Source organism: Furipterus horrens, unplaced genomic scaffold (genome assembly GCF_987537825.1).
Source record: "Furipterus horrens unplaced genomic scaffold, mFurHor1.1.pri manual_scaffold_1, whole genome shotgun sequence".
Lineage (NCBI taxonomy): Eukaryota > Metazoa > Chordata > Mammalia > Chiroptera > Furipteridae > Furipterus > Furipterus horrens.
Genome location: NW_028327171.1, coordinates 4,777,343 through 4,797,174, shown reverse-complemented (window position 1 = coordinate 4,797,174; position 19,832 = coordinate 4,777,343). Strand labels below are relative to the sequence as shown.

General features: G+C 47.9%; 1 long non-coding RNA gene across 1 annotated transcript; it reads right to left on the bottom strand.

Moving 5' to 3' along the window:
- Positions 1–2,391: 2,391 nt before the first annotated feature.
- On the bottom strand, positions 2,392–19,625 carry LOC150020546 (uncharacterized). Its single transcript, XR_016513380.1, has 3 exons — positions 19,586–19,625; positions 6,406–6,534; positions 2,392–2,795 (listed from the first exon to the last, which is right to left on the bottom strand). It is a non-coding gene; the product is annotated as an uncharacterized LOC150020546 (long non-coding RNA).
- Between the last annotated feature and the right edge of the window lie 207 nt (positions 19,626–19,832).

Below are 19,832 nucleotides of genomic sequence, written 5' to 3'. Positions count from 1 at the left end.
AGAACCCCCCGCGGGTTCCTCTCCAAAGACCCCAAAGGGAGAAGCACCCTACCGGCCTGGGAGCAAAGGCTCTCTCCTCCTCCAGTTCACTCTTGCCCCTAGTGGGTGGTGGGGTGTGCAAGAGAAAACCCCTCCAAACTATTTGCCCCCAGCCTAGCACAGGTGGGCTCCTTCCCATGAAAGTCAGGCTAAGAGGCAGGTAAGGGTCAAGGCAGGGTGTGAGATGTGGGTATGCGACAAAGTTAAAGGTTTAGGAGGGGTTTGGACTAAACTCAGCCGAGGTGCCTAAACAACCAGGCCCACTGAGTCTCTTCATCTGCACTCCTTTCCCTCCTTCCCTCCCTCCTTCATTCCTTCCCTCCCTCCTTCATTCCTTCCTTCCTTCCCTCCCTCCTTCCCTCCCTCCTTCCTTCTTTCCCTCTATCCTTGCTTCCATCCCTCCCTCCCTCCCTCCTTCCTTCCCTTCTCTCTCTCAACAACACCCCCTCTTCTTTCCTCTTCCTCCAGAGTTCCTTAAACCCTGTTCTGAGGACATCGAGCATAACCACCACCTAGGTGACTCCTTAAAGATTCAGGCTCTGGCCCTTGTTCCCAGACATTCAATTCTGCAGCCTGAGGGCCGGCCTGGGAAGCTGCCTTTTTAACAAGCCAGGAGATTTCAGTGCACACCCAACTTTGAGAACCACTGCTGTTGATGGAAGGACTAGTCAAGTGGACCCTAGAATGTTCCATTAATTCTTTTGCCTTTGAACAAGATGAATTTCCCTAATAAAATTTCCCCACATTTCTGTGGCGATGGGGATGTGCAACATACCGCAGTTGTTAGTGAAGGCATTCAAGTCTACACCCTAAATACTCTTCCTCCTGTCCCGGGCGCTGCCCCGAACAGCTGCCTGGGCCCAGCAAAGCTCATGATGCTCTCCTGGGCTGCCAGCCCCACCGCCATCACTCTTAATTAGGGAAGCAGTTTGTTACCCTCCATTCAATGGACTAATATTCTTTTAAAAAACTTTCTTTATTGAATTTAGAGAAAGGAAGGGAGAGACAGAGAGAGAAACATGGATTTTTGTTCCACTTATTGATGCATTCATTGGTTAATTCTTCTATGTGCCCTGACTGGGGATCGAACCCACAACCTTGGTGAATCAAGACGACACTAACCAAGTTACCTGGCCAGGACTAAAGAACTAACGTTTTTGAACATGGCATTTGTACAGTAAGTTGACTAACATAATAATTAGAAATTGTAAATTAAAGTTTTGAGATGTCAGCAAGCCTTGTTTAATATAACAGTATCTAGATTTGCACATCAAAGCACCCTGCGGGGGGGAGTCTCCACATGAGGGAAGTATAATGGCTACCACGAGTCAGACAGGTGAGGGACCTGTCTGTGCAAAGTGATCGTGAGCTGGTCTTTTTATTTATTTTTTTTAATGGCTTTATTATATCCAAAAAAACCCAACACACTCATGTGAAAGAATATGTGCACCCCTGTGTCCCTCGCAGTGTTACTTACAATCGCCAAGACATGAAAGCGACCCAGGCGCCCGGCAACAGAGGAGGGGATAAAAGGGCTGTGGTACGTACATACAATGGAATGTTACTTGGTTATAAAAAAGAAAGAAAGAAAGAAAGAAAGAAAGAAAGAAATGTAACCATTTGTAACAGCATGGATGGACCTAGAGGATATCATGAATCAGTCAGAGAAAGACAAATACCATATGATTTTACTTATATGTGGAATCTAATGTACAAACTGAACTACTAAGCAAAACAGAACAGACTCGTAGGTACAGAGAACAGACTGAGGCTGCCAGTGGGGAGGGGGCTGGGGGCCTGGGAGACAGAGGGGGAGGGGGTTGGGGGCCTGGGAGACAGAGGGGGAGGGGGCTGGGGGCCTGGGAGACAGAGGGGGCGGGACTGAGAAGCGCAGATTGGCGGTTTCTGTCACTGAGACGCAGAGCGCAGCACAGGGAACGCAGTCGGTAACATTGTACTAACTGTGTGTGGGGCCAGGCGGGTGCTGGAACTACCAGGGGACACCTTGTGAAGTCTGTGACTGCCTAACACTATGCCGCACACCTGAAACCAACACAAAGTAATATTGACTGTAAACTGTAATTGAAAAATGGAATTAAAAAATAAAAAACTAAAGAGAGGGATAGTTGAGCCTAAAACACAGCTTTACTGAGGTACAGTTTACACACCTCCTCACTATAAGCTCACCCACTGCAGTGGTACAATGCGTCCTGGTGAACCGACATATTTATGTAAACATTATGAATGAACTTGGTTTCCCAGCACTTCCACCCACCCAAGAGGCTCCCTCTGTCCATCTGCAGTCACTCCCGGCTCCCACCCGCAGCCCAAGGCAACACTGGTCTCTACAGTTTTGCTTTTCCTAGAGATTTCCTAAAAACGGAACCATTCACTGTGCAGACTTTGTGTCGGGCCGCTTCCCCGTAGTGAGACATTTCTGAGGTCCACCCGAGTGTTGAGTAGACCCGATGTTCCTTCCTTCTTCTTGCTGAATCATAATGCACTGGGTGGATACTTCTGCTGTCTTGGTTTGCTCTCCTAGCTCTCTGAAATAAAACGCGTTCCCATCGGACGGGCAGAACTTTCCTGCGACGAAAACTCCCAGCCTAGACGAGGTCTGCTGTCCCTGTGCTGGTAGCAGAGAGGAAACCTGCCCATCTTCCCCACTGTGTGCGCAGGAGGACGAAGCGGCTGGATCGTTTCCTTAGTGTTGGGTTAATGCTCAGTTCGCACTCTTAGATTTCAACTCTTGATACCTATTTTTCAGTGGAAAACAAAAAAAAAACACTGCATGGGTTTTTAAAAAGATATTATTGTCTATGAAGGTTTTTTCCTGAAAGATGCTGGCGTCGTTTATTATTATTATTATTATTATTATTATTATTATTATTATTATTATTTATAACATGTCTAATCACAATGCCGTATGTATTTTTCCATAAGAAAGAAGAGCAATGTACAACGATGTGGCCTCCTATGAGCACGCCAGTCCGCGGCACACGCGTTCTGCAGTAGCCTTAGCTCTTGGGTTCCCAGTCCTGGGCTGCAGCACCTGCGCCTGGGGAAAGCGGACGTTCTCTGAATGCGCTCCACGCGTCTGTTTTGGAGCGCAGAGGCTCTGGTTCAAATGGATCTGTGCGCGTACTGCTTTGGAAATACTCCCTCAGCGTCCCAGGCATTCTCCAAACACTTTCCGACATGGCCGGCATTCCGGGGTCTTTGCAGATGAGCCCCAGCTCCTCTCCCACCGTCCATTTCCGGCTGCACAGCTGAGCGGCCCAAAGAGGAAAGAGCATGCAGTGGTCTGGAGAATTTAGCTCAGTGAGCCCTGGAGTTCTTTATTTTTAACAGTATGATTAAACAGTATTTCTGACAGTGCAGGAAATTCGACACATGTTTTTTAAGTGCTTCTTTGCAAAAGGCCCAATGCCAGGGCATAAAACAAGGGTTTATATGCCTCATTCATTAAGAAGAAATGTCAGCACCAACTGCATGCTAGGTGCCGGATACAAAGTTGAGCAATTCTTTTGCTCAAGGAATGCACAGCCTACCAGGGAGCATAAACTTGGTGTTACGTTATTCGTTAGGGGGTTCGTGTTTGCTGATGAACTTTGGAGACCTCTGTGTTCTTTCTTTGGGTTCGTTTGGCAGAAAAATCATTTTGGCTTTATTTTGAGGACAGCAATCCCTTGCTTCACCAGCATACAAGTTTCTTCCCAATCAGAAGAGCATGAGTTTTCTGAGCCAGCGCAGAACCACATTGTAGCTTATGAGGTCTTTCATTTTAACCTCGATGATACAAAACTTCTGTGCCCCTCATAGACGGGACACAGGATGTTCCGAAAGAGCCCGGCCCAGGAGCCAGAAAAACCTGGATGCTGATTCTGGCTTTGCTACCAATCAGCAGGGTGACCTTTAGCATTACTGTGCTTTCCCCAGGCCTTGGCTATTCCATTCAGAAAGGGAAGACCCTCATGTCAATTGAGTTCTTAGGATGCTTTTAGCAAGAAAGTTCCATAGGGTTTTTTTCACTGAGAACACAAATCCCTGGCCAATCCTTTTCTAATAATTACTATTAGGTGACACTCCTAAGCCTTTGTGACTTTCCCATTCTTCGGGTGTTACAAGTCTTTTCTTTCCATGGGTTTGTAATAGGACAAAGTAAGAAACATGTCACTGATGGATAGTGATGTTTTAAACATTGATTTTGACTGTGCAGTAATAAGAAAATTAACCTTCACATTTTAACATATGTATATGTAAATATACATATGTGTGTGTGTGTGTGTGTGTGTGTGTATTCTACCATAACAATGAGAAATCAAGTCATTAAGACAGGCAAATCGGCAATAAGACTTTTGGGTTTTAGTGTCATTTCTTACACTCTCTTCCAACTCCCAATTTCATCGCTGATAAACCATGAGGACAGTGACAGAGGTCACGTGATGTCCCGATGTCCTGCTGTTGTTAAGGGAAGGAAGGACGAAATCCTTATCTTTATAACATAAAAAGTAGTATTTACTCATCCTTTATGTTTTAATGATTAATTTCTTACATATTTACAAAAGCGGCGGTCAAGTTTTATGGAAAAAATAGAACAAAACATAAAAATAAAAGATTTAGTGTTTATCCTGCTTTCTGTTTATCTGGTGTGAAGCGGTTGGGCACAAGGAATCCTGGTACATTTTATAAAATGGGGATAAAATTCAAACATCAGGTCTCAGAAAGATCTATAAATCTTCATCGTGATTACACAAATATCTGTTTGTCAATTTTGAAAAGGTGAATCAAGAAAACTGACCTGAAGGTTTAGATATAAAGCTTAGGTGTAAAGTTCAGTTAAACCTCCAACCAGTTAGCCGTTGGAAAGTATGATGATTATGTAATCAGAAAACAGTCCTTCCTGTTGCCCTGTGTCAGCTGAAGGCGGGCAGGAAAACGCCTGGATGTGGAAAGGCCTGGGACAAGGGCCAGTGCTCTGGGGAGGCAAGAGTCGCTGTGGAGAGGCCACGACCACATGGGGGCTGGTGGCGTGCAGGTGAGCTGGGTTAGGAATCTAGTGAGCAGTGAGCAGCATTTTGCCAATCTGGATGTAAGCAACATAAAAGTAAGTTTCAAGCAAATGCTGAAATCAGATCCTGCTGTGGGGATAGAAAACCTAAAGTAACAGCGGCTTAAACATCACTTAAACGCTTCCTCTGAACGGCTGGCCATATGATGTGTGCCTCCGGCGGCAGGGCCACGGGTTCCTGCTCCCTTGTCGCTCACCATCCTGAACATGAAGCTGCCGAGGCAGCTCCTCACGCCCCATCGAGGCAGCAAGAAGAAAGAACGGGGACCAAGCCCCTTCCATGTAAGGACACTTCCCAGAAGTGGCCTAGAATTTGGTCACACAGTCACAGGACACATGGGAGGTTGGGGTTCTTGATTCTGAGTGCTTTGTGTTCAGTTAAAAAACTGAGGTTCTATCATTGTAGACAGATGCATCTGTGGGGTACAGAATTTAACCTTGCCCGAGGAGAAGTCTGGACTTGGCCTTCAGCTTCAGATAAGTGGCCCTTCTCAATAGGCATGTCTGTTTCGACTGGGGGCTTGTCATGGCAAAAAGTTTATGTGATTTAGGGCGACCTATGTGGGGGGCTGGGGTCACATGCTATTAGTCCAGCTTTAAGAGGGGCTCATGACTGAGATCAGCCATGAGGGAAATGAGCATTGTGACATGATGGAGCCCCAATAAAACTCTGGACCCCAAGCCTGGTTGGCAGGAGAGCAAGTAATACTGTCCGTGACCCCCCAGGCAGAGGACGATAGAAGCCTCACGCTGGGCGCTTTCCTGGACTCGGCTGCATGTGTGTCTCCCCTCGGCTGATTTTAGCCTGTGTTCTTCTGCTGAAGTAAATGATAACCCAGGGCACCACAGTCCTCAGTAATTCTGTGAGGCTTTCCAGCAAATTATCGAAGCTGAGAGTGGTTTGGGGAACCCCCCAAATGTGTAATTGGTCTGAGAAGCAAGAGCGGTTTTCTGCAGACTGTGCTCCCTGTGACTTCACAGCACCCCAACCATCGCCTGACAATAACACAGCAGGGCAAGAGGACGAGGCTGCTCGTGGCCAGAGGCACCAACGCGCTCCAGGACTCAGCTGCCAGCCCTGAAAACGAAGATGCTGATGCCCGAACAAACACACCGGGTTCATGCCATCCCAGCGCACTGCAGTAAAATACGCTCTGCCACGCTACAGTGGGGCGGGGGGCGGGGGGGAGGGGGAGATGCTGGTAGAGAGCGGTACCCTCTCCCCAGGGCAAACTTGCCCTTTCAGCCACCCAGACACCCACACACCTTTCTTCCCACCTGTGGGACGGTCATACCTCTCCCAAGGGCAACTCCTCCAAGGTCCCATGCAGACACATCCCCGAGCTCAGAAACCGGCATCTTGGGCGGTGTACAGAGCGCTTCATTGGTCCAGACAGGCTCCCCGTGGTCTGGAAACCCATAAACTAAAAGAAAAGGCACGTGCTTCAGAATGAGCGGCAGACCACGGCACAAGCGGGGAGGCGCCGTTCAAATAACAACTCCCACTGGGAAAAGGTGTTTCCTGGGAAGGACCTGGCGGTCCTTCGCCTGTAGCGGTGACCAAATCCTCTTCTCCGGCAGTAGTCAGTTTCTTGGTCAGTCCGTCTGAACACCTTAGACTCCAGCACAGCCCCCTGCTCCTTCTCTCTCTCGCTCTGCCCTGCAAGAGGGCCACCTTGTCCCTCATCTTTGCAAGCCACATCAGAAGTGAGCATTAGAGGTCTACCCTTCCTTGGAACTGAACAGCCCTGAGAACCTAGGAGTGGCTTTATGGACTGGGTAGTCCCCTGTGGGAACAGGCTGGTGTGTGGCTTCTTGAACAATAGAATCGTCACCCTCACAAACCGAGGCGGCTTCTGAAACGTTTGTTCATTTTAGGGTCACCACATTTAGCAAACTGAGAAACAGCACGGAATTCCCAGTGGGACCTGAACTTCAGATCAACAATGAATAACATGAGAATTAAAATTGTTAGACCTACTTATCATGAGAAATAATTTGTTTTTCTACGGTTCAAATTTAACTGGGAATCTGTGTTTTATTTGGCAACCCTATTCCATTTCCAAGTACCAGAGCCCAGACCCTTGCCTAGACAGTTTCTGCTTTTCGGTTTGTTCGTTTTTGTTCTGCAGTTGGTCTCTGTGCTCCCCCACCCGCTTCTCTTCAGCCTAACGGGTGCTCCCTTTGGGCCTTACGATATGAAGGGCTTGATCAGGAAGGTAACACCTTGCACGGATGTGTGCCTCTGGACTGTCTGGCAGAGAAGCTGAAATATGAAGCCTTTTGTAAAACCTGGAGAAGTCAGCGACGCCGTCCGGCCAGGCTGCCTTTGCTTGGGGTGGTGAAGCAGAGGTTGTTTAATCCAGCAAGACCACAAATCCCCAGCTTCTCAGTCAAATTACACTGGGGCTCCAGGCAGCGGGCTTCCTTGGCAGTTACATTCCCCACCGCGCAGGCTGGCTGGCTCCTCCCCACGTTCGCTTCTGTCTCGGACTCTGTAGGAAGTGGCGGGAAGCAGCTGAACGTGCCCCAGATGTTGAATTTTTGCAACCCTCTTTTCCTGACGTGCAGCTTTGGTCAACAGGTGGTATGTCTTCTAAAGTAACGTGGGGAACATGCCACCAAAGGTCTCGGGGCCATGGACTAAGGGCTGTCATTCTTCCTGGCTGCGATCTGAGTCCCCGCCATCCGATGACTACGGTCATGTAGGTTCTGTGTCATTTTCCCGCTCCTGGGTACTGAATTCTGTACCAGCGAGGACTGCAGTCAGCTGCCAGGGTCAGAAATCACAGACAACAGTCACTTATGCAGGTGTTCGTTCCCTACTGCTACTGTCGCTAATCACCGCAAACTTAGCGGCTTAAAACGACACAGATTTATTCTCTTACAGCTGTAGAGGTCAGACGTCTGAAAGGAGACCCCTAGAACTAAGTGTCAAGGTTCAGCAAGGTCGAGTCCCTCCCGGAGGCTCCAGGGGAGAAGCCGCTGCTTGCCCTGCCCAGGCGCCTCCCTCACTCAGCGTAAGGCTCTTCTTCCCGCTTTCCAGGTGCACCCCTCCAGCCTTTGCTGCTCGCATCACCACAGCCCTACCTGCCTCTCACACGGGCCCCTTGGCTACATGTTCCCACCAGGATAATCTGGGATCACCTTTCCATTTCAAGATCCTTAATCACACGTGCCAAGTCCCCGTGTCAGGTAACATGTGCATAGTTTCCAGGAGTCAGGATGTGGACATTTTTTTTTGGGGGGGGGGGTATTGTTCTGTCTACCACAGCAAGAAAGAAATTTATTTCCCTCTCAAATAAATGTAGACATTCAGGGCCAGCCCATGGCAAGTAGTCTCCACCTCATGGTCCAGGAGGGTTCCGCAAACTGTGGCCAACACACCAAATTCTAACCAGCAGGGTGCGGGGAGGGGAAAAGGATGGACTTGGCCCCTCTCTTTATTATTATTTTTTAAATTCTCACCTGAGGACATTTTTTTACTGCATTTTAGAGAAAGGGGGGGAGGGGAGAAACATCGATGTGAGAGAGAAGCATCACTTGGTTGCCTCCTGTACACACCTAGACTGGGGATTGTACGCACCTGGACCAGGGATCAAACCTGCAACCTAGGTATGTGCCCTGACCAGGAATCCAACTGGCAACCTTTCGGTGCATGGAATGGTGCTCCAGCTAACTGAGCCACAAGGCCAGGGTGCCCCCTCTCTTTAAAGATACGTCCCAGAGGTTGCACACTTGGCTTCCATTATCATCTCATTGGCCAGAACTTAGTCACTTGACCACACCTAGCTGCAAGGGTGACTGAAAAATGCAAGAATTATTCCAAGCAGCCGAATGCCCAGCTAAAACATTGGGGTTTCTACTACTGTAGAAGAAGGGGTGGATATCTACTGGGGGACACCTAGCATCTCCTCCAGAGTTCCTGACTAAATCCCTAAGATCATATGCACATTTCTAGAGAATGACTCTAATTCACATACCAGTGTGCTCAATTCCAGAAGGGAGACAGTTTCTGCCTGTCTGCCACTAGTCTCATGCAGATCTTCAGAGTAATGCAGCAGGCATCCTCCATGTAGCCCCCAAACCAATGTTTCCTTAAAACAAATTTAAAAATACCAAAGATTCTTACAGAAATCACTTCCCAGGAAGCAGAGCATGAAATGGAAGTTGGATGGTTCCAGAAATGAACACGGGAGTTTTTCCTCCAGAAGCTTAGAATGTCCCCAATAATCTACTCATCCTCAGTGAATGGGTAGGGGTGTGGCAGGTGGAAGGGGTGCATCTCAGAGTGAAAGCGAGGTTCCAGGGCAAGGAGAGCCGGGACGTGGGCACTCTCCCCTGTACTGACCATGGATTCAGGAAGGCCCCGTGGGCACATCGACAGGCACAGAGGTTTGGGACCGTCCCCCTCATCTACAGACAGAATCTCTCACTCCCCCAGCTCAATAATCAAATCACATGGGGACAAGCTCTAGGGGCCCACTTCTCTCCATCCTAGGTTATTACCACGATCACTGTGCAGTCCGGCTACTACCGTCTCTTGCTAAGGTTACTACAAACATTTCCTGACTGTGATGTTTAGTGAGAGGTCACTCTGCAATATATTCTGCACACTGCAGCCAAAGGATCTCTCTAAAGTGCAAAGCCGATCACCTCATGTCATAGACTGAATTGTGTCTCTGCAAAAAAGATGTTAGAGTCCTAACCCCCAGCACTTCAGAATGTGACCTTATTTGGAGATAGGATCTTTACAGAGGTAATTAAGATAAAACTAGGTCACGTTCTACTAGGCTATAAACTACATGAAGTGAAGACTATGTCTGTTTTGTTCCCCATGAGTCCTCAGGACTTAGCATAATATATAATTGGGATCTAGCAAATAGATGGTAAAAAAAAAGGATCAAATGAATAATACATTAAATGTTTTTCCAATTAAAGTTGACATTCAATATTCTATTAGTTTCATGAGTTATATAGCTTTCCTATGAATTCCGTACATACCTCTATTTTCATTTTCATCCCCAGCTTTTAGTATTTTAAAACTTTCCAGAATGGCGAGGAACTAAAAAGTTGTGTAGTGAACACGTACATCTACTACCAGTTTGCTGTATTTGCTTCCTTGCATCTCTCTCTATCCACCAATTTCTCTTATTTGACTGAGTTTTAAACCACGGATGCCTTCAGGGTGCCTGGCCAACACGCCTGTTCCGTTTAGTAGACATTCCTAGCACAGGTGACTGTGAATATGCCCGAAAGTCAGACCCTGGGCCCCTTCTGCTAAGGCGGTGAGTATGTGGCTTTATAACTTTGAAACTGGAATTTTAGAAGTGGACGCTGCAGTTACCCAGCATTCCCTTTATTTAGATCCTTACCTATCTTTTTCAGCGTCGGTATATATTTAGCAGAGATTATCTAATACAACACTGCCCTCGGTTTAGGATTAATAAAGAAGCTGCCCAGATAAGCCAAGAAGAGCCCCACTGATGATGGGGAAAATAAACCAGTGGGGCCATAACCGAAATGGAACAAGGGACGCCACCTCTGGAGGAGGAGCCCAAGGCCAGCAGCCGTTGCCACTGGGTCAGGGTCAGGGTCAGGGTCAGGGTCAGGGTCAGGGAGGGTGAACTAAGACATGGAACTTCCCTACGGACTGGGGTAGCACCTGACCTCTCCTTGCCACCTGGCTCCTCGCATTCTAGGAAAACGCAGTAGTTCCGGAAGGAAACAGAAGCCCAAGCTAATGAGCTGCTGAGAATGCCTGAAAAGAAGAGATTTGACGCCGTCAAACGGATACGCTTAGGCGGCCGGCCAAGAACTCCCGATACGGAGACGGGGCTGCGCCCGGCCCCGCGTCCTCTGCGGCCTCTCCTTGCTGCAGGACGGGCGGACACTGCCGCCGCTGACGCCGGAGCCGGAGAGGGCCGTGGCTGCCATCGGCTGCACCAGCCCTGACATGTTCGTAGGCAGTCGTGGGCAATGGCCGGAAACCAAGGCGATTTCGGTGATTTTCCCCAAGATAACGTCTTTCACAAAGAACACAAAGTGATGTTCTTTTCACTTATCAACTTTACCCCACGGGACACATTCGGGGGGCTTGTTTTGTGTAAGTTCTGGCTACACTTACTATAAGAATTTCCTCTTGGTGGATTTACACTGGAGAATTCCGAGTGACCCCAGCACACACACAGGGCGCACGGGTCCACAGCCGGCTCACTGCAGGGGCTCCAGTCGCACATGGGCAGCCTCTCCGCGGTACGCGGCAGGTGAAGGGAACACACATGGCCCAGCTGGGGGAGGGTGTGTGGCACCGCGCGTTAACTTTACACGGGCTGAACTACTGGAAGTCTGTGAGAACGAAATTAATATAAAATATGTGGTTTTACCAGGTTTTCTTTTCCTTATTGCCTTTTTAAGACTGGGTTTATGATGAAGTATTAGTTGATTTGTTGGGGAGATATTTTAAATATCTCTCCTATGAATGGTAAGGAGCTTCTGTAAGGAAGAATGTTCAGAAATTAATAAATTAATTTTACATATAACTTAAAACAACTCTGTGTAGGTCTTCACAACAGCCAATATGTCTGTGTTTGCTTAAGACCATTTAAATTGGTTTCTGGGTCTTGCAGTTAAAAGAATTCTGATTCTGTCCTTAGGGATCCCTTTTCACTCTTAAAGAAAATTTTTTTAACAGTAAATATATTTTTAAACGTTAATAGTAAATACTTTAAATTTTACAGTAAATATTTTTGAAATAATGGATATTCATGAGAAGAGCGAAAAAGAACTAAAGGCACCCATAGTTCTAATCACCCCAGAACAGACGCTGTTAAGACTCTGGGCAGTTCTTTGCGGGGCTTTCTCGGGGTGGGGGTGGGGCAGGCGTATGTTTTGTCTGTTTGCCCGTTTCTCACAGCTATAATGATACCATAAAACTCTATTCTTCAACAGCCCTGTCGTTTCTCACGGCGTGCGGCTGCGCTGGGGCTCGGCTGGGCGGTTCTCCTGCTCGTCTCACTGTGTGTCATTCATGCGGCTGCAGTCTTGTGTCAGGCCCTGGGAGGGGGTGGCAGGGCGGCTGGGCTTAGAGCCTGGGGGCTCCCTGTAGACCCTCAACATGGTCTCTCCACCAGGGTTTGGGGCTCTTTATATAGTTCTCAGAGCCCCCAAAGTGCAAAAGCAGCTGTTTCAGGCCTTTTTAAAGCTTGGGACCAGAATCCCTGTCTTCTGCTATTGGTTATCTGTGTGGCATAACCCAGGCCCCTTCCTCCCCACTGGGTTATTTCTCGTTGGGACTTTCTCTGGCTATTCTTGCTGATTTGTTACTCCAGATACTTTATAATCAATCTGGCTGGCTCCAGGAATAAAGAGAAGATGGTATTTCTATCGGCATTGCTTTAAATTTATAAATCAACTGGGAGAGAATTATTATTTTGATCGTGTTGAACCCTCCCATCCAGGCCTATGGTATGCTTTTCCCTCCATTCAAATCTACTGCTGTTTTTTGTAAGACATTAATGATTTTTCTCACATAGTTTTCACATTTCCAATTAAGTCTATGTCTAACTTGTTTTATTATGTCCTGAACTTTTTAATCCAGCTAAGATTTTTTTTGGGGGGGGTGAGGTGGTGACTAATGGTATGATACCAAAATCTAAATGAATTTTTCTTTTAAATATCAAGCCATTTAGTCTATTATTTACTGAATAACGCCCTGTTCTCTACAGATTTATGGTAACTTTTATCATATATTAAAATCTATATACCAATATATTGGTAACTGTTTTCAGCTGTCTTATCCGATTGATCTTATGCCAGAATGATGCTCTATTAACTGTATAGCTTTACTGTCTTATGCTTAGTAGGGCTTTTCTCCCTACAATTAATATTTTTAAAAGACATCTTTTTAACATCGTATTATTTTTTCAGAGAAATTTTAACATAATTTCATTAAATTTCCTCATAAAATGTATATTGAAATGAGTTAATTAAGCTTAAAAATTAATTTGATAAGACTGGGCATTTAAAAGTACTTAGATTTCCACTTTTAAAATATGGTACATATCTCCATCTTCATATTTCATATTTCTTAATTCAGCCTTATACCTTCATTCATGTAACTCAAACATACATTAAATTCAAATACTCCGAGTATGTTATATTTTTATTGCTATTGAGAATACAATCCCTATTTCCATTTTATTTTCTAACTGGTTATTGCTCTTAAATAAAAATGCCTATCGATTTTTGTATATGTAGCTGTTTTAAAATTTACAGGCACAACACATAAATGGCCAAAGAAGTAAGTCTTCATTTCTCTATAAATTAACCCAGTTTAGCTCTCCAGCAACCCTTTCTGCTGAGAGTGGGGGAAAAGAAAAATCAATCTTCCTATTCAGCTGGAACTCAAGTGATAGTGCTTTACATTCCCTGTCACCTCCCCGTTCTCCTCTCCCTCTCCCTGACGTTTCCTATCTGGGATGGGGAGAGACATGGGGATCAAAATGCCAGGTCCCCGGGCCAGCGGCAGTCTCTTCCTGCGATCCCACAGGCAACACCACATGAGAGAGTCGGTTCCCTATTCCTGACGGGCCAGCAACTCACTCTTGCTGAGCCTTCTAACTCTCTGCTCCTCAGTCTCCCGAGTCTCTGAGTTTTCTGTCATTTTCTGTAGCCCTGTCTGTCCCCGTTGCCGAGTGGGGCGTTGGCTTCAGAGGATGGGTAGCGGGACCCCACCCCAGGCTCTGTTCTGCTCTGTTCTTGCTTCATACCCTTCCTTTAGACCAGACACATTTCGTATCTGTGGAAATGTGCTCTTTATCACGAATTTTGTGGTTCAGGGCATCATCTGATGAAAGGGAAGTTGGGGGCACCTACCAGGAGTTACAAGGTATAAACATTCTTCAGCTAATTTATAAAAACTGCTGCCTATCTTGTCTCCTATTATGGAAGGCAAACATCCACCCACACGAAGCAGAGAGACAGTACAAGAAAGCTTTGTGTCCTCGTCACCCAGCTTAAAAAGTACCAACACCTGTTCTGCCTACTGCTGTGTCCCAACCACAGCTCACCCCCACTTCTTGCCTCTCCTTCCACTCCTCCTCCTTCTGGAGTTATTTTAAAGCAAATCCCAGATATCATATTATTTCACCCTGGCCAAATTTTCACACTTTTTCTAATGACTTTCCAAAGGAGTCTTCTTTGCTTGTTTCCCAAATGTTTTGTATGAAGCATTCACTCTGTTATTTGAGCTCATTATTATATTTCTATTTGGTCCTGGACTTAATGTGTTTGGAAAAGCATGTCTTAGGTTTCCAAGTACTTAAAATTTTTGGTTGTTACTTTGTCCATATTGTACTTAATTAATTGAATATGAGATTTTCTTTGTGGCCTAGTATGCAATTAATGTTTATAAATGCATCACTGGCACTCGGAAAGGTGAATTTCCTGTGACTCCATTTTATTTAATTGTATCTCTTAATTATTTTGTTAAAATTCTGTCTTCATTTTTTTTAATCCACTCAATCTGATAGACTTTGTGTTAAAGTTTTCTAACTGTATCTTTCCATTATTTTTATAAGTTCAAATGTTTTTGTTGTATACACTTTGTTGCTGTATTACTGGTTTAATTTAATGCTGCTTTGAAAATCATATGCTGAAATTCTAATCCCAGCACCTCAGAATGTGACAGTATTAGGAAATGGGATCTTTATATTAGAGAGGTAACCAAGTTAAAATGAGCGTGGCCCTCATATTGCGTTGGCCAAAGAGTTCATTTAGTTTTTTTTCCATACCGATGGCTCTAGCAGTGCTTAGTTGTCTTTAGCATCATTCGAAACCATTTTGTTACTGTATCATGACAGCTATCTTATTAGCACGCCATTTAAAAGAAACAACAAAACTGGTAAATTTTTGTGCAGCCATTTTAGTATCGAAATTGGAAGAAAATGTGCAGCATTTTTGGCATATTATGCTTTATTATTTCAAGAAAGGTAAAAACTGAAACATAAAAAGATTATGCTTGGAGAAAGTGCTGTGACTGATCCAAACATGTCAAAAGTGGTTTGCAAAGTTTCTTGGTACTTATTGACATTTTGGCCAAATATTTCTTTGCTGTGGGGCTGTCTTATGCATTGGAAGATGTTTAGCAGCACCCCCGGCCTCTACCCAGTAGAAGCCAATAGCAGGAGATCGCTCAAAATATCCAAATCAATAAAGTTACTGGTGAAAATGAAAAAGGTGTCTTTTATTTTACGGAAGGAACTAAATGGAGTTTTTGGCCAACCCAATGAATAAACTGATGTCTTTACAAAAAGGGACAACTTGGAAGCAGACACACATGCGGGGACGGGGCCACGGAAAGATGAAGACACATAAAAAGAGGATGACGAAGCCCTGACCAGTGTGGCCCAGTGGCTTGGGTGTCACCCGCCCCTGGTCCTGTTCCCAGTCAGGGCACACGCCTGCGCTGTGGGTTTGGTCCTCAGTCAGGGCACGTGTGCAAGAGGCAACCGAATGATGGTTCTCTCACGTTAACGTTTCTCTCCCTCTCTTTCTTCCTCCCTTCCCCCACCCTTCTCTCTCTCTCTCAAAAACAACAACAACAACAACAAAAAAAAAAACAGTGTAAGGAGATGGGGAGAAGACGGTGGCATGGCCCTCAGCAGGCCGTGGAGGGCTGGAACAGAACCTCCCCTCACAGCCTTCCAACCTGGCCGACACCCCACTTTCAGACCTCCGTCTCCTCTGCTGTGAGAGATGCTCTGGCTTTAAGCGGCCCAGTGTGCGGTACTTCCATAGGCAGCCCGAGGACGCCAATGCACTGCGGTCTTCTGCTGGGGTTTTATACACTGTCTTCACCATCAATTGATAAACGCTGTTCCTTTGCTAAATACCCCCTTGACTGTAACACTGCACCCCTGCTTTTCACACTTGACTTGCGGTCCCTTGTCCACCGTTTTAATGACGGCCCTGTGGCCTCGCCGCGGGTCCAGGGGCTTCTTGTGTCCGCACGTGCGGCACAGTGACTGCTGACTGCACGTGCGGGCCCGGGAGTCACAGTGGGCGGCTGCCACGTGGCCTTGGATGAGGCTGTTCATCTTTCTGCGCCCCAGTGCTCTTCCTTTTGTAAGGTAAGGAAGTGGCCATTTTAAGGCTGTTGTTGAGAAGGCCATGAATCAAAACCTTTAAAGCACTTAGAACGGGGCCTGGCCCCCAGTAAGTAGCTGAGAAATACATGAACTGTCACAAACCCTGTCAGCGTCCCTGTGATGGAGTACTGTAAGATCAGTTTACAGACGAGGGACACTGGGGCCGAGGGGAGCGAAGTTCGCCAGCTAGCGTCACAGGGTCGTTGCAGGTCGGGTTGCCAGGCTCGGAGATAGAGGTCGACATGGTGGAAGTATATTGGGGTGCTCTCCAGGCCAACAGGTGTGCGGGGTGGGGTGGAGGAAGCTGGATTAGGCTGGGCAGAAGGAAAGGCGGGGCTGCGACGCAATCACAACCAAGGTCCCCCACCCAACGGGGGCAGAGTAGGGCAAAGACACGTCCAGGGTGTTCGATGCCCCTTCCAGAGGGAGGGCCAAAGGCCCCTTGCCGCGAGTGTGGGCAGCACTTAGGGGACGTGAGGAGTCAGAGTCCGGGCCACGCAAGGCCCCGCAGCGCCCTGCTGCCCTGCCCCGGGGCTCGCCTGGTCAGGCGAAGTCAGCTGCGGGGCCGTGCGGACGCCGGAGCAGCCTGCGGAGAGTGCTGTGTGGTGGGGAGCGCAGGCCCCCAGCCCACAGCCATCCGGGAAGCGGCCCCAGCCAAGCCTCCACGTGCCCGTGGCCCTAACGTCTTGGCCGGAACTGCCCAAGACTGTGAGCGAGGACCCAGGGAAGCCGCAACTAACTTCCTAACACACAGACCCCATGAGATAATAAATGTTGCTGGTTTTCGACTACTAATCGCTGGGCTGATTTGTCATGGACAACAGATACTGATATAAGGAGCCCTGGAGGTGGACTTGTCCTTCAGAGTTGTCCCAAACCGGGGTGAGGAGGAGAGGTCTTTAAGCGGACTGCTCATTAGATGTGGCCTGCCCCTCTCGGAGGGACCATGACTTTGAGCAAAGGCAGTTATCTTCAGCTGGGGGCACGTTTTTGAAGAGTGACTTAGCTGAAAGCTGTTGAGGCCAAATTATGAGCAGCTCCTGAAATGGAGGGCTGGGGAGAGTACCACAGTATCAACTGAAAGATGTTTAGTGGGGCCCTTCCTATTTCCCAGAACGAGTACTAGGCTCACAGCTGAAAACAGCATATAAAGTGCCCCATCTTCTAATGAAAGATGCCCACAATGGACGCTTTCCCTGGGCCTTAATAAGATGATGTAGATCTCTCTCTGCTTCCACCAGCTGTTTCCCCAATCTTGTCCTTTTCAGTCTGTACAAGAAGTCAGGGAAAGGAATGAAATGAGGCAGTTGGCCTTGTGGGTAGTAGTGTTTCTGATGGGAGGTGAGGGAGAAAGGCGGCTGTATAAAGAATCTCCCCTTGCTATCAGTGGGACCTCCTGGGAGGAGAGGCTGGCATTCCATCCCCTCCTTGCAAATCTGTCTAGTCAGCATTCTTGCTGATTCATTCCTGTCTGTATTTTGGGAGGGAGCAAGATTAAAGACAGACAGCAGGGTAGAGAGGAGAGGCCATGGAGCATCCTCCAGTGCAGCACTTTTGTGTGGCAAGGATGTGTATTTGTCATGAGTCAGGTGGACCCTGTGGAAGACATATGGTCTTGTAGGGCCCTCACCCAGGAGGCTCAGTGTACTACTGCTGGATGCTGGCAGTGGGGTGATGGAAGAGATCACGCTGGGTATGGACCGCCCAAGGAAATGTATGGAAAGGATCAGCAGCCCTTCTTACATGTGCCCCATGAGAGCAGTTTCAAGCATGGGCCAGTTATCTGGAGAAGCAGCTATCAATGAAGAGAGAACTCCAGCACTTGCCTCAACACAGAAATGTCTGACTGCCTTCCGACCCTCACTCAGGATCTAGGGTCCCACTCAAGCCATGAGATTGACACTTGAACACATTCTGATTTTTAGTAACTGAAATTGACCAGAAAGTTACAGTATCACCTAAGGTGTAGTTAAGGGATGCAAAGGAGCAGTGATGGGAGAAAAACAGACTCTTCTATGTTTGGCAGCCATCACACTGAGATGGCTCACTCAACAAACTTGACTACCCTGCTAACGCTGGAACTAAAGGTCTCTGCACTGCACCAGCATTCCAGAATTATGCACAACCTACAAAGAGGAGTAAAACATGGCACACCTGTCCTTGTAAAGTAAGCATAAAGTAGGATTGCTGAAGCAAACGGCCAGAATGTGGGTCTTTGCGTTTCTTTTCCTGCTTCCCTGCATTGTCTACTGAGGTTGGCATTTTACGCGTTGGAAACGATGGGTGAGTCTGGTGGAGAGGGATCCACTTCTTGAATTGCAAATAGACTAGACTGCGATGATTAAGTCCCTAATGAATGGTTTTAGAATTGCTGAGTTGGAGTCGCCAGGAAGATATCCAACAGAGACGGAAGTCCTATGGCAGAGAGGAGATGACAACTGACAACTATCGGGAAACACCACATGGACCAACCTTCACAGCAACTGCGCCGTCACTGCTGTCCTAGAAAATACCTTCCGCTCTAGAGGAGGCACTCGTGATCCTAATGCATATAAAAGCGTTTTACTGAAAATTTCTTAGATAATCCTATAATTGCAGTTTAAAAAACACCTATTGGCATCAAGGAATTTAAAGAAATCAAAAGCCCTTCTTAATTATACCTCTCTGCTCCTTGCGAATGTCCTTGTTGAAAACATTTACAAAGGGTTTTTATCTCTAGAAACGGAGCCTGTTGCCTACCACCGTGTTGCTGCCTTGCCCGGAGGCGGTTCTCCCCCAGAACAATACAGGACCTCCGTCTAGCTCGGTCTGGGTGCCCCGTTCGGCTTTGAGGTTCTCACTTCCACGCGCGGCCAGGACCCAGGGCCTGGACGCCGCGCCCCCCCGCATTCTGCGCACGAACATGAATATTCAGCACCCCGTTCCCAAGCGTGCGCCGGGAAAGTACCCACAACCCCCCGCGCCTGGTGATCCCCGCACCGCGGCTCAGGGCGGGGCAAGGTACCCACGCTCCCCGAGACCTTGGCCCCGGGCCTGCGGCGGGGGTCGAGGCAGCCAAGCAGCCCGCCAGCCAGCGCTCTGCAGGCCGTGGGTGTGGGTCCTCAGAACCCCCGAGAGAAAGTGGGGGAGGACTGGAGATGACGAGAGGACGGAGACGGGGAGGAAGCGCAGTTCCCAGTTATCACTGCCTGAAAACCAACTCACTAGCGCAGCGCCTGTCTGCCGCACAGCCTGACGGGAGCCTCAGCAGCCCCGCGCTGGCCCAGCCCGCGACCCGTCTCCGGCACCGCCCCCGCCGCGGCGCACGCCGGGAGAGCCGACTTACCCCTCCCTGTAGTAAACGAGCGAGAAGGCGGGTATTTCCGGCGTTATGACTGTTTCTACGGAAGCGGTGGGGCTACCTTGGCCCCGCCCACCACGCCCGGCGTGGGCGTGACGAAGCGTCATAGTCCCTCGGCCCATTCCTGCACCGGAAAAAGGAAGGCGGGGGAGGCGATGGATCCGGCGTAGGCCGCGAGGTCACGTGACGCAACTGCCGGCGGAGAGGTGAAAGGGGCGGGGCTCGCGCGGGA